Source organism: Dasypus novemcinctus, chromosome 7, assembly GCF_030445035.2.
Source record: "Dasypus novemcinctus isolate mDasNov1 chromosome 7, mDasNov1.1.hap2, whole genome shotgun sequence".
NCBI lineage: Eukaryota > Metazoa > Chordata > Mammalia > Cingulata > Dasypodidae > Dasypus > Dasypus novemcinctus.
In genome coordinates this window covers 61749201-61763183 of record NC_080679.1, presented here as the reverse complement: position 1 = coordinate 61763183, position 13983 = coordinate 61749201, and positions in this window count along the sequence as shown.

The following is a 13983-nucleotide window of genomic DNA, read 5'->3' as shown; positions in this document are numbered from 1 at the left end:
TTGAGCTACTTCTATGTGCCATGTGTTTGGTATTGATTTTATCAGTTTTTGCCTCTGACCATGATTATATATATAAATGGTTTAAAGAAATATCTATTAGAAACTATGTGCTTTGTATTTCATTACATATATTGGTTGACTAGCAAAATAAGCATAATAAAACATAAGCATACCTTAAAATAGCTCACTATATACTGAGAGAAAAGAATTTATATGTGTAAAATTATTAGACAATTATTAGGAGGCAGCACCAGTAACTGTATGGTATCGCTTATCAATTTAATTTTGAGGAATGTCTTAAGAAAGAATTTTGTGCATTTCATCAATGTGATCATTTTCCAAATATCACACATTTTTTTTAAAAAGGACATATATTTTCACGTGTAAAATTCAAACAACAAACCTAATGAGCTAGCATTTGCTTATTTCATAAATTTATAACTGAGATATTGTTCAGATTATTAGTTTCTTTCTCTAAGAAACAGAAGTTGAAATTGTGTATGAATATTCTTCTTTTCATCAGGATTTGTATGACATTCTAAGTCTGAATATCACACATAATATGCTGACAGCCACATGGCGATATAGTACAATGGTTAATGGTTTTCTGTGGTTTTTTTTGGTCAGTGGTCAGACTGTTTAGGTTGAGTCTCAGTTCTGCAATGTTCTAACTACATAATTTCAATCAAGGTATTTAACTGACTTTCAGTTTTCTCTTCTGTGAAATGCAGGGCAAATAAAAACCTTACCTTTATCATAATATTGTTGTAGGAATTAAATAAATTAATACAAGTGAAATACTTGGAAGAGAGTCTAGGGGTATGTAATAGATTAGCCATTAATATTTAAAATTCAATGGCATTGACCTGACCTGAAACAATAGAAAGTGGTTTCCTCGATTACACATATCTAAACACATTATTCTAAGGCTGAGAAATGTTATTTTCTTTTGTGAAGAAGGATAGTACAGACATGCAAACCATCACCTCAGCTGTGGTAACAGCATACAATTAAGAGGGTATTTCCCAGAATATACCCCACTAAATGCTAGTCTTTTAAGATATTTTTGAAAAAGAGTTCTGTATCCAACTGTATCCAAATAAATTTTGAATACATATTTTGCATATGTATCATCCTTTTGAAGAGTCACAAATTTCTGAGTAAAAACTATAGTCAATAAAGAATTTTAATTCTAGCAAATTATCGAATCCTTCACTATGGAACTCATTCTTACGTGTATATGTGTGAGAGATAGCTATAAATGCAAAATGCAGCATGGGAAATTTTGCTCTGCATATCCAAATGTCCTTTTAAATAGGACTAGGGAGTAACTATGAGATATTGGTGGTTATGAAAAATTCTCAATATGCTGGGAGTTTTATAAGTACCCAAAAGTTTGGCTGCTTATTAAAACTCTTCAAACACCTTAGGTCTGCAAAAATTTCCTAGAAAACTAACCTCTTAAATACTAGCTTTATTATTAGATTGCTGGTGATTGCTGCTTCCCTTCAGGCTAGAAACACTCCCTGAACAACATTTCTAATGATTTCACTTCTTTTTGGGAACTCAGGAAATGCAAACATATATAAAATATATGAAACTTTAAAATTATAAAAGTTAACCAGTTTTCTGAAACTTCAAAGTTCAAGGAGTATACTTATTCACCTAAAATAATTTTATCCCTTTTCAACTGTCATATCTAGTGATTTAGTTCATCCATTTTTTTTGTATATTCAGCATATTCATAATCTATGGTTGTTGTATTAGTTGTAGCATTCTTATTCTATTAATTTTTAGTTCAGGAAAAACTATTTCAACAATTCATGTTAATCTTTTTTTTTTTAACTTATCATTTACCTCTATATGTTAAATAGAGTTTATTAAGTTTGTAAACAAGAATTGTGGCCGAGTGTGATAGGAACACCAAATTGGAGAACAGATGATTTGTATGTTGAATTGACCTTTTAAAGTCAGCACTGTGATGTGCTTTGAGTTAGAAAACATTCTGCACTGTATCCAAAGTAGTTTCGATAAGCAGGATAGAAAGTACAGACTCACAATAGAGTTCAAAATGTTCAAGCCTGCTTCATGAAGATAACATGATAATGAAAGCCAAAAACTAATACTATGTTCACTAATTAACTTTAAATTCAATATGCATATCGGCATAAAATAGATTCAATATTGTTTTACTGTTTGCTGTTATGTTTGTTCTATTCTTCCTACATTTTAATAACATTCTCCCAATAAATTTTGAAAGAGTAATATTATCACTGTACAGTAATAGAAATGCATTATCTTAAAATTATCCTTTGGTTTATTAAAAGGAGTGTTTAAAATAATCTATCTAAAATGCAATACCTCTACAATTTAAGAAGTTCCATGAGTTTCCAGCTTATTCATTGGAATACAATGGATATAAGAGAGCAGTTAAAAAGAAATTTTTACTCTCCTTAGAGAACTTTGTGTTTTCTAAGCTAATCAGGTATTTCAAGCTAATTTACTCTTTACTAGAAAATCTTCACCTATATAGATAGAAAGAGGAGAGAAAAGAATGGCCACAGCTTTCCTTCTGAATTGGTATTTTTAAGTAAGATGATTCCATTACCTAATTGATTGTTTTTCATAGGCCACACCCATGGGTTCTCTGGAGAACACTCCACAAGGAGGGGTCTGTCATTACACTTAATTTTATTTCATTAACTCTGAACTAACCTGTTTGCGTCTTCATAATTTCCCAGCAATTCAATGTTCAGCATTCAGCTTTTGTCTTCTGTTGTCCTTTCCCTTGTCCAGATGTTTCTTTTGGACAAGGCATATAAAAATATATGTACTGGCTTTCTAGCTCAAGCATGGCTTGTGTCTTCACTTTCAGGACTACAAAGAACAGCAAAGTTGAGGAACCAGTAGCTGAAACAAAAGGGAAACTGAGAACAATGAGCACAACTACCTGCTTAGAATTTTGAGGCATTTGTCCAAAATTTCAGGTTTATATATATAGGGCAAGAGGTCAAGAAATTAAACAAAAATGAAAATTCCTAAGATGCTAAAAAGAAAAGAAATTTTGGCAGTCTAGTGATATTGGAGAAAACAAAACAACAAAAATGGGGATTAGGAACAGCCAAATAAGAAAGGCCCTGGTAAATGCTCAGGCTTTTTTTTTTGAGAGTGAATTATGATTACATTCTTGTAAACAGGGTGTATTAGTTAGCCTAAAGGGGTGCTGATGCAAAGCGCCAGAATTCTGTAGGCTTTTATAAAGGGTATTTACTTGGGATAGAAGCCTATATTTACAAGGCCATAAAAGAGTTAGTTTCTTCCCTCACCAAAGTCTATTGCCACATATTGGAGCAAGATGGCTGCCAGTCTCTGTGAGAGTTCAGCCTTCCTCTCCCTCCTAAGGCTCCATGATCTCAGCTTCTTCCAATCTTAGCTTAGACTGGAGGGCTCATCTCTCTCCCCAGAGCTTGTTTCTTCTTGGGTTCAGCTGCAGGTGTAGGCTATCAAGCTATCTCTCTTCCCAGGACCTCTGCAGTCAATTGAGCTGTCTCTCCTTCTCTGTGTTCTTCTCTGTGCATTTACTTTCTGGGGTTTCAGCATCAAAAACTAAAACTCTTTCCTCTGCTGTGTCCTTTTCTCTGTGAGTTTCCACCCACCCTCTTGGTGGATGGGAAGTCAACCTCCTACTGATGTGACCCAATCAAAGCCCTAATCATAATTTAATCAAGTAAAAGTGAAACCTCTGAATTTAATACAATCTAATATGATCAGCAGAACAGACCAGCTTACAAACACAATCCAATATCTATCTTTGTAATTCATAAACAATATCAAACTGCTATACAAGACAAACAGGAAATAAACTAGCTCTTAAAAAGGCTAGCACAGAGCTGCTTCTAATCTCATTCTTAAGTCTAGGTGATTAATACTAACGCTATCAACCTGTGAGAGAAAAGAAACTTTTCTAAGAGAGTTCAGAGAACTAAAAATTCTAAAGAGAAATAAATGGAAATTATAGGAGTGAAATATTAACTCTAAGAACACTACCAATAGAGTTAATAGATCATTAGACATATCAGAATACTTGACCATAGAAGATGTCATTAAAAGTATAAAGTTGAAATGCAGAAAGGAACAAATAGAAAATACAGAAAGAGCAAAAGAAAGAAGTGTGGCAAAATGAAAATATCTCCTGTACATATATTATGAGGACCAGGAAAAGAGGAGAAAAAGAACAAGGTGAAGACAAGATATGAAGAGATATTGACTGACAATTTTCCCAAGCTAACAAAAGACAGAGAGCCACAGATTTTAAAAATTCTACAAATTCTAAAAATATAAATATAAATAGCACCAAATCTGGTACATTTTGGCATGTTGTGGAAACCAAAACCTAAGCAAAAATTTTAAAAACACTTAGGTAAAACAGAAATATTATCCTTGAAAAAGTAATAATATAACAGTTTATTTTTCAACTAAAGGGATGGCAGCAAGAAAACAATGAAGTGGTACCCTCAATGTACTGGTCAAAAATAACTTCCAAAATGATATCTATACTAAAACATCCTTCAAAACTGAAGCTAAAAAAGGGTGTTTTTATACAAATAAAATAAGAAAATTCATCACCATATCTACACTAGGAGTACTAAAGTGTGTTCTTCAGGAAAACAATTTTATATAGAAGAATGATAATGTAAGAAGCAATAAAATGCACCAGAAAACATGGCTGGATCATATGGCTTATGTAGGTTTAACTTTTTTTAAGAAACTACCAAGCATTCTTTTAAGGAGGCTTTACCATTTCACATTTCCACTAGCAGACTGTGAGCATTTCAGTCACTCTACTCCTTCCAACACTTGGTATTTTCATTCTTTTTATTATTAGTCATTATAACATACATACTGATTTATCTAATTTCGGTTTTAAGTTGCAGTTTCCTGATGATTAATGATGTTGAACATCTCTTCATATGCTAATTGGGTATTTGCATATCTTCTTTTGTTCAACTATTTGGCCCATTTTTATTGATTATTTCATGCTATTGAGTTGTGAGACTTCTTTATATAATCTAGTTACAAATCTTTTGTCAGATGTACGTGTTGCGAATATTTCTTCCAATCCACGGCTTGCCTTTCATTCTCTTAGTGATGTCTTTAAAAGAGCAGAAGGTTTTAATTTCCATAAAGTCCAATTTATCTTTTTTCTTTTGTAGTTTGTATTTTTTGAGTTTTATATAAATAAATAAATAAATATATAATATGTATATACAGTAATATATAAATTTTATAGATATTCTTCTCCAAATTTATCTGTAGATTCAAGGTGCTTTCAATCAAAATCCTAGCAGAATTTATTTGGTAAGAAATTGGGAAGATGATTCTAAAATGTATCTGGTAATGCAAAGATAAGAATAGCCAACTAATTCTTGAAGGAGAACTATAAAATGTGATACTATTAGGCTTCAAAGCAGTGCCTTTATGGATAACCAGAGATGGCATGAAGAAAACTGTTACACAAGAGTCAGGCAAACTCACATTTATTATGTCTGCCAAGGTAAGGAGCCAAGACCAGTCTAAAGTGACTCAGATCTGACTCCCTGTGCTGCAGTTTCACTCTTGTTTAAATACCCAAGTTACTATTTAGCATTTGCTTTGATTATGCATTAGTTTTTATGCATATGGATGAACACACCTAGCTGGTTATATAATTGTATGATTAGTATGTTCAGGAAATCATGCTTGCACATACATTGTATGATCAAGAAAGGGGCAGATAACTCCAGCCCTGGGTGGGAATTTTACTACATTAATTAAGCAAGTTGAAGTGAGGACAGCAAGGGGCTGCTTCTGCACAGGTCCAGCCAACTGGTTGAAGCTAGTTTTCATACTTCATTGCTTCAACAGGATGTTCTTGACCACCAAAAGTGGAATTTGGCCCTAAGAGAGGATTGCATTTCATTACCTTCTGATTTAAATACAATTCTTTTCTTTGTATCTTAGCAAGAGGGAGAGAAACAAATTACTTTCAGGTATTTGGTCATCCTACATCTATCAATAGTATCAGATATAAAGAGTTATTATGAAACTATAATAGTGGTTTGGGGAAAAGTATAGACAGATCACAATAAAGAGTACAGAAGCTGATGGAACTTTTTTTCCCTTTATTTTTAAAGAAGCTTCAGATTACATAAATATTACATCAAAAATATAGGGGATTTCCATACACCCCACCCCTCTCCCCTGCCACACTTTCCCCCATTAACAACAATTTATGTTCTTCTGAATTTTGTCAAAGATACCACTAAAATTCAGAGGAGAAAGTGTGGTCTGTTAAATTAGCAGTGCTCACTTAATTGCATATTCCTATGGGATAAAAAATTGACCACTCACAGATACACTAAAAATAGTCTGAGACGAAATCTTGCAACTAAACAATAAAGCTTTTAGAAGATAAATAGGAAAATATCTTCATGTACTTGAGGTAGCCAAAGATCTCTTAAGCGAGATGCAAAAAGTACAAAAGGGAAAGGAAATTTGTTAATTAATCTTCACTAAAATTAAAACTTCTGATCATCAAAAGGAAATATTAAGAAAACGAAAATTCAAGCCAGGTATTTGAATATATTTATAGTACACATGTCAAGCAAAGACTTAACAAGAATATAAATAACACTAAGAAATCAGTAAAAAACAGAATAGAAACTATTTGGGAAAAATGGACTAAAGACTTAAATATTTCAAAAAAGAGCATGCGAAATGAACCAGTAAAACAATGAGTAAATACTCAATGTCATCAAACATCAGAGAAATCAAAATCACAGTGACAATTACCCACCCATAACAATGTCCAAATTTTTAAAAATAATAGTAAAATAAAAGAAACAAATATTGAATATTGGTGAGATTATAGAGTAACAGCTAACACTTTCATATACCCTCAGTGGAGGTATGAATTGGCTCCATCATATTTCTTTTAACTAGCTGAATGCATTTTAATAGCCAATGTACAGGAGGAAAAAAATACAAGAAACGGAAGATAACATTTCAAAAAAATGTTTTTGCATATAGAATAATATATTTAGAAAAATACAGTGAATACATGTTATCCAGTGTATGATTAAAGAAAAACTACAAGTACCATGTAGCTGACTTTCACAAAAATATTCTATAAATATTGAAATGTGATAATTGCCGCAATATATTTACAGTTGTTTTAATATTGAATTGCTAAAATTTATTTGATGAAATATTTCGACTTGGACTTTATGTCCCACATTTATATGAAATATTCATTAAAAATGAAAATGAAAAGAGTAATCTTATAAAAATCTGTTTCTGTCCTCTGCGGTCACCCCTTGGGCTGAAGTGTGGTTTGCTGGCCTGGCAGGGGAGCAGCCACGGCAGGCCAAGCCGCTGCCCCCATAATAGGGTGGCTGGTCAGACTCACCGCCACCCCTGAAGGAAGCTCGGCATGGGCGCAGAGTGCCCTCGGGTCTCCCCTTCTGGGCAGCCATGCTTCCGCGGCCGCCCCTCCTCCCAGATAGCGCCACACGATGCCTTTTTTCTCCCTGCGCAGGCGCAGGGTGGAAAATTCCAGTCTGCCCTTTCCCCACCCCCCACAGCAGCAACAGCCAGGTGTGGGTGGGAAACTCCAGTCTGTCCTCCACCCCAGCAACAGCAGCCACCAATCCCTAAACCCTGCCACTTCCCCCAGCAACAGCAGCCACCAATCACTAAACCCTGCCACTTCCCCCAGCAACAGCAACAGCCAATCCCTAACCACCACCCCTCCCCCGTCCAGTACCACCCACTGACCTTTCGCCGGCAACCAATCAGAACAGGGCGTGGCTTTGACCAATCAGCCTTCCCCAGCCCCTATAAAACTGTTGCCTCTCCCTCAATAAAGTTGGACTTGCGTGTTTACCTTGTCTCCGCGGTAGTTCTTCTGCCGTGCGCCCTCCAGTCCTGAGAGCCCCCGAAAAGGGCCTGGCCTCCCTTGTCCCCAGTTTGTCGCCTGCTTCTCCGGGCGACCCCTTCGTCGCCTGCTTCTCCGGGCGACCCCTTCGTCGCCAGCTTTGCTGGGCGACCCCGTCAGCCGAACCACACAACCCCTGTGAGACCGATCCCTCGTCTGCTGCCGGGCCGACCCCTTGTCCCAAGTGGGACCGACCCCTCGTCCCAAGCGGGACCGACCCCTCATCCAAAGCTGGACCGACCCCTCGTCCGCAGCCAGACCCTCTACTGTTACTTCAGCATTTATATAGTGGGTAGTTTAATCCCCTTAGGAAAATATTTCTAATGTTCAGAACTACCAATAAAAGGAGAAAAATTTGAGAAGGTTTGTTGGTTTGAAACTGTATGTACCCCAGAAAATCATTTAAATCTAATCCATTCCTTTGAGCATAAAACTATTATAATGGTTTTCTATGAGGTTACGTCAGTTAGGGCACTACCCATGGTGGGTCTTAATCCTCTTACTGGAGTTCTTAGAGACAGAGAGAGAAAGCAAAGGAGGCAAGAAGCTGAAAGCAATAAAACCTGGAAGAGAAGGGAGATACCAGCAGACACCATCATGTGTCTTGCAACATGACAGAAGAGTCCAGGATTGCCAGCAGTTGGTCTTCAGGAAGAAAGCATCTCCTGATTATGTCTTATTTGGAAATTGTTCTCAGCCTCAAAACTGTAAGCTGTCAAGTTATTAAATTTCGACCGTTAAAGTCAATACATTCCATGGTATCTGCTTTGAGCAGTTCAGTTCTCAGCTTATCCCTTTCCTCTTGCTACAAGGAGAAAGCAGGCAGCACTTTCCACGTTTAGTTTGGAAATCTCCTCAACTAAATATTCAGGCTTGTCACTTTCAATTTCTGCCTTCTATCTGACACCAGGATTCAATTTTGTCAAGTTCTCTGCCACTTTAAAACAAAGGTTGCCTTTTTCCCAGTTTGTACTGACACATTCATCTTTTCTGTCCAATGCCTTATTGGAACTACCTTTCACATTCATATTTCTACCAATAGGTTTTTCAAAATATCTAGGCCTTTTCATAATTCTTCCTGCCTATACTCATCCAATTACAAAACCTTTTTTTTTTTTTTTTTAGCATTTTTAGTACTTGCAGTAGTAACACCCCACTCTCCTGGTAAACATTGAAAATACAAAGCTGAGTGAAATAATTACTGACCATCTGGAACTCTCAATTTTATGGAAAGTACAAATGTATTATAGATTATTATACACAATCTTTTAAGTTGAGTCCTAAAGAATGTTAAAAAAGGTGACAGCACTTAGTACAATATAGAGTCAGAAAGTCTTCCTGGGACAGAGTACATGAAGTGGGATTAAAAGATAAGTAAGTGCTAGAGAGGCAAATCAGCTAGAGAAAGATAAATATTCTTGTCTTGTGGAAGAGAAAAGCAAAGATACAGTGTTAAGAAATGGATAGCATGCTTTGTAAAATACATTATTTCAGTAATTTCTGGAGTTTGAAATAGAAGTCAGGAGTGATGAGATTATTCTAGAGAAATAGTTATGGATCAGATCGTAGTAGGCTTTATATTTCACATTTCACACTTTGACTTTTATCTTGTTGTCAATTTAGAGGTATGAGGTGTTTTATCAAGGAACAGAAAAGACATAAATTTGAATAGTAAATAGGTTACTTTGCTGAATACAGTATAGATTTGAAAAGAGTAAGCCAAGTTTAAGACACCTCTTAAGAAGCAGTTGACTTTGTTCAGGTAATATATAATGGAGACTAGGTCTAGGGAAGTAATTTGAAACATCGAGTTCAGAAAGTATATTTAAGAAATTATTCGAAAATGAACTTGCAATGTTTTAGATTATTTGATTATGGGAGGGAATTACCAAGTTTTTAACTTGACAGCTGAATGGATTTGCAAAGAGCATTAGGTTGAATTACATTGTGGAAATGTGATATAATCAGTAATTTATTTGCTAAGATCTAAAATATTCAAAGTTCTCTTAAAGATATTTTGTGTCTTTCTGAAACTCTTTTCCATTACATTTTCTTTAAATCTTCCAGTGGGGAGGGGAGGGTAGTGATTTAAACATGTGAATGGAATAACTGCAGTAATGCACATTGTTAAATATATTTCTCTTACTTATTGAAAAATAAGTATCAAAATTGTGGATATATTCATAAGTCAAATATTATAGTATTGTGTGGGACATTTTTTTCTCAAGTATGTTAAATCTTTAAGAATATAAAGGTAAATTGACCAAACAATTAGGTATATGTGATCAATTTTACATAGATGGTCCAAAAAATGTTGGGATTGCCTTTGCTTTTTCATGGGGTATTTCAAATACTGACCCCATGTTTGCATAGTTTTAATTGAGTATGTTAAAGTTTGTAAATTGTGTTATGAAAAAACAGTCAATTTTAGAAAAATTTGAGCCTGCAATATATTTAATTCTTTGAAATATTGTGAGACTTTATCAGACTCCTTTTAGTAACTTTTATCTGTTTTCTTAAAGTGACTGAGAAATTATTTACTCTAATGAATTTGTTATAAACAAAACCATGAAATGTACAATACATATTTTCAAGCTATGCTAAAAGATATGAACAAAATTATTCAATATTCCAAGCATATTGACACTTTCCTTACTAGGAGTTGTCTCTCTTTATCTCTAATAATATTCCCTAACTTACATTTAATTTTTCTACTTTATTTAAACTATACAATATTTTCTTGTTAGTATTTACATGATTCACCTATATTTTTCATTCTTTTCTTGCTAATCTTTCTGTTCACGTGGTTTAATATGTCTGTCTTTTAAGCAGGCTATAGATTTTTTTTTTCCTAAATTCAATCTAAGATTCATAATCTTTTAGTTGCAGGATTAAATGATTTGCATTAAGGTAATATATGGTGTAACTGAGATGAAAACTATTATATAATATTACTTTTTGTTTTCTATTTTGCCCTATTTTATGCATATGATTTCTCATTTCTTCCTTTTTTTGGATTAACCAAAAGATGTCACCCCTATTATTTGCATGTAATTTAGAGTGGAAATGTGTTAAAACAACCAAGGATTAAGAGGAATAAATACTCTGTTTTGTAAGTCTTACTCTACGTCTGAATCGTAACTTGAGTCGCCAGAGGTTGAACCTGAGAAAAGGATTTCAGTGCAAGTAGTTTTTTTCATGGATGTGAGACCAGTAAACATCCATAGGAGAGTAGCATTATGAGATTGATAAAATCAAATATGGAATATACTTTTGTGAAAACCTTAATAACCCTGCTAATCTCTGAATTTCTTGCTTATTGGTGAGCTTATGTGAGATAATTTTTTTCCACACAGTTAGAAGGATATCTCTCCCTACCCCACTGTCAGGGGATAGGGTGGGGAGGGTTGGAAGGTCCATTGAACTGGTGGGAAGGTTGGGAAAGGGAATCTGATTGGATTGTTCTGATGCAAAACTACATGTAAAACGTGAGTTTACTCAAGTCAAATGATTGTTTAACCTCTAACAGTGGTTCTCAAATTTTAAGGTTGTTAATATCATCCAGGGAATTTATTTAAACTGTCACTTCCCAGGCCCCAGATAATCTGATTTAATAGGACTGGGATGAAGATAAGAAACTTTATATTTAGTCAGCAGAAAAGTAATTCTGTTGCAAGCCATTTGCTATTTGAGAAATAGAAAATAGCAACAAAAATGATTGGCAATTTTTTAAGGACATTTTTTGTTTGTTATATATCAAACCTGTTGAAACTATTAGATCAAAATATGAAGCACCAGTATTCCAAATACATTCCATGGATCCCAATCTAATTGGTCACAAGAAGATATTGATTTCTTCACCTTAAATCCCAGAGCCTTTTATATAAGAGTAAAAGGTATGGTTATAAATGGGTTGGTTCCTCTGATCATGTTTGAAATAGTCATGGAGAGGCCTGATAATTATATTGGTCATATCTGGCTTTAAATTGGCATAATTTTATGTAGCAATCTGACCAACAATTGGATTCAAGGCTATGATACAATTTCCTCTGTACAAACATTGGGAAAGTTGTAAATTAGACATATTTATAATTTTTATACTATTGATATACTTATTTGGGTAGTGTTTGTCATTTCTAACGCAAGAATGTGGTTGTAAATTATATTACATTAGCATCTTCCAAACATAATTTGTGAAAGTAAAGAAGAGAAATTTGAGTTCTTAATTAGGATCATATAAGTATTTATTTTAAGAGTTAAGCAGTTTTATAGGATGCTGACCGTTTTTAAAGTACTGCAGTTTTTTCAAAACATTTTTATCATTAAAAACATTTTTATGGATGATGTAAACTTAGTTTATAAATATTGACTTTAATTAGAACATGGAGATTATTACATATTTTTTTTGCCTGGAGTAAGCACTTAACTAGGGGTTAATGTTCAATTTGGTAATATACTGTGATTCCATTGATTAAAAAAATGTGACTAGTTTAATATATATTTGATATACATATGTAAACATTTTGATTGATTACCTAAGCTAGGGAGTATTTTAGTATTTTCCTTCAGTATGTATTTTAAATACATGTTCACATATGCTGATTACATTTTCATCAGGGCTTTCCACCATCTGTGCTCTAAAGTTGCAGAAAATGTTTAATCCAAAGGCAAATAAATGACAATAATCATTAACGTGAAGCAACAATAAAGAATCTAAATTTGCAAGCTCAGAATTTGTCTATGTTGTATGATAAATGAAGGCAAATACATACTGAAAACTGATTATGTGTCTCATTTTATGTGATGCCTAAGGGGCTACAGCTGAAGAGAAAGAGTAGTGGAATCCCTCAAATTGCAATACAAGTTCAATTTGTTTTCTTACTTGCATTGATTTTTGGACAGTGCTTAGCAAACTGGATCAGCAATAATAAATTGCACTGGAGTGCATTTTAAACAATTTGAATATATTTATCCCCCAGTCCTCAAATTTAGCATTGTTTCATCCAGTAAAATTATGTCAGGTTAATTCTTATATTAGTACTACTGAGGACAAATAAAAAGCTTTCACTATGAAATGATTGAGTTTTTTTTACAAGCTCTAAAATCTCTTGAATATTTCCTCTTTTTAAAAAAAATTAAGGTAATAACAAATTTGTCTCAGACAAATACTGCAAGATGGTTCTCTCATTATACTTTAGTCTTCTAAACTGCTGACCTACCAGTTTACCCATCAAGAGGAATATCATAAGTACTTATTTTGACAAATATGTCTAACAATGGAATTGTGATAGGAGTGGGATTTTAACTCGTTCATTTTATATCATCCCACATAAGAGAAATGTAAACTTTTGCTTTCTATATTATATGCATAAGTTAATGTATATACATTTTGAGAGTTAAAATTTTCCTATTAGACTCTCAGAGAGATTATTATAAAATACCATTTCTCTTTGATCTTGTTTATTCCTATAAACTTACAAAAGACCATGATCTAACCCACAATTAGTGCTTCCTTTCATAGTTTACAAAAATGAAATTTTGGAATTTATGTTTCATTTAATTCCCTGATTTTTATATTTATAGTGTAGTTATGTTCTTGGTCTTAGGAAAAATTGATCAAATATTTAAGCATAGACGGTGACCAAATCTGAAGTTTACTTGCAAATGATTCAGAAAAATATCATATATATTATATATTTTACCATACATATATAATTTTCTCTTCTCTCTTCTATCATACATCTCCATACACATATATACATAAACACATACCATACTCACACAAAAGTGTTTAGTATGTGTGCATAAATGTATATATATATTGTATAGACAGAGATTAGGAAGAAATTATAAATGTTAAAAATATTGGTAAAATATTAAAACTTGGAGAATTGTGAGGAAAGATATATGAGAATTCCTTGTATTATTCTTGATGTTTATTAAAGTTTAAAGTTATTTTAAAATACAAAAATGAAAGAATAGATAAGAAGTCATGTGTTAAGAACTTC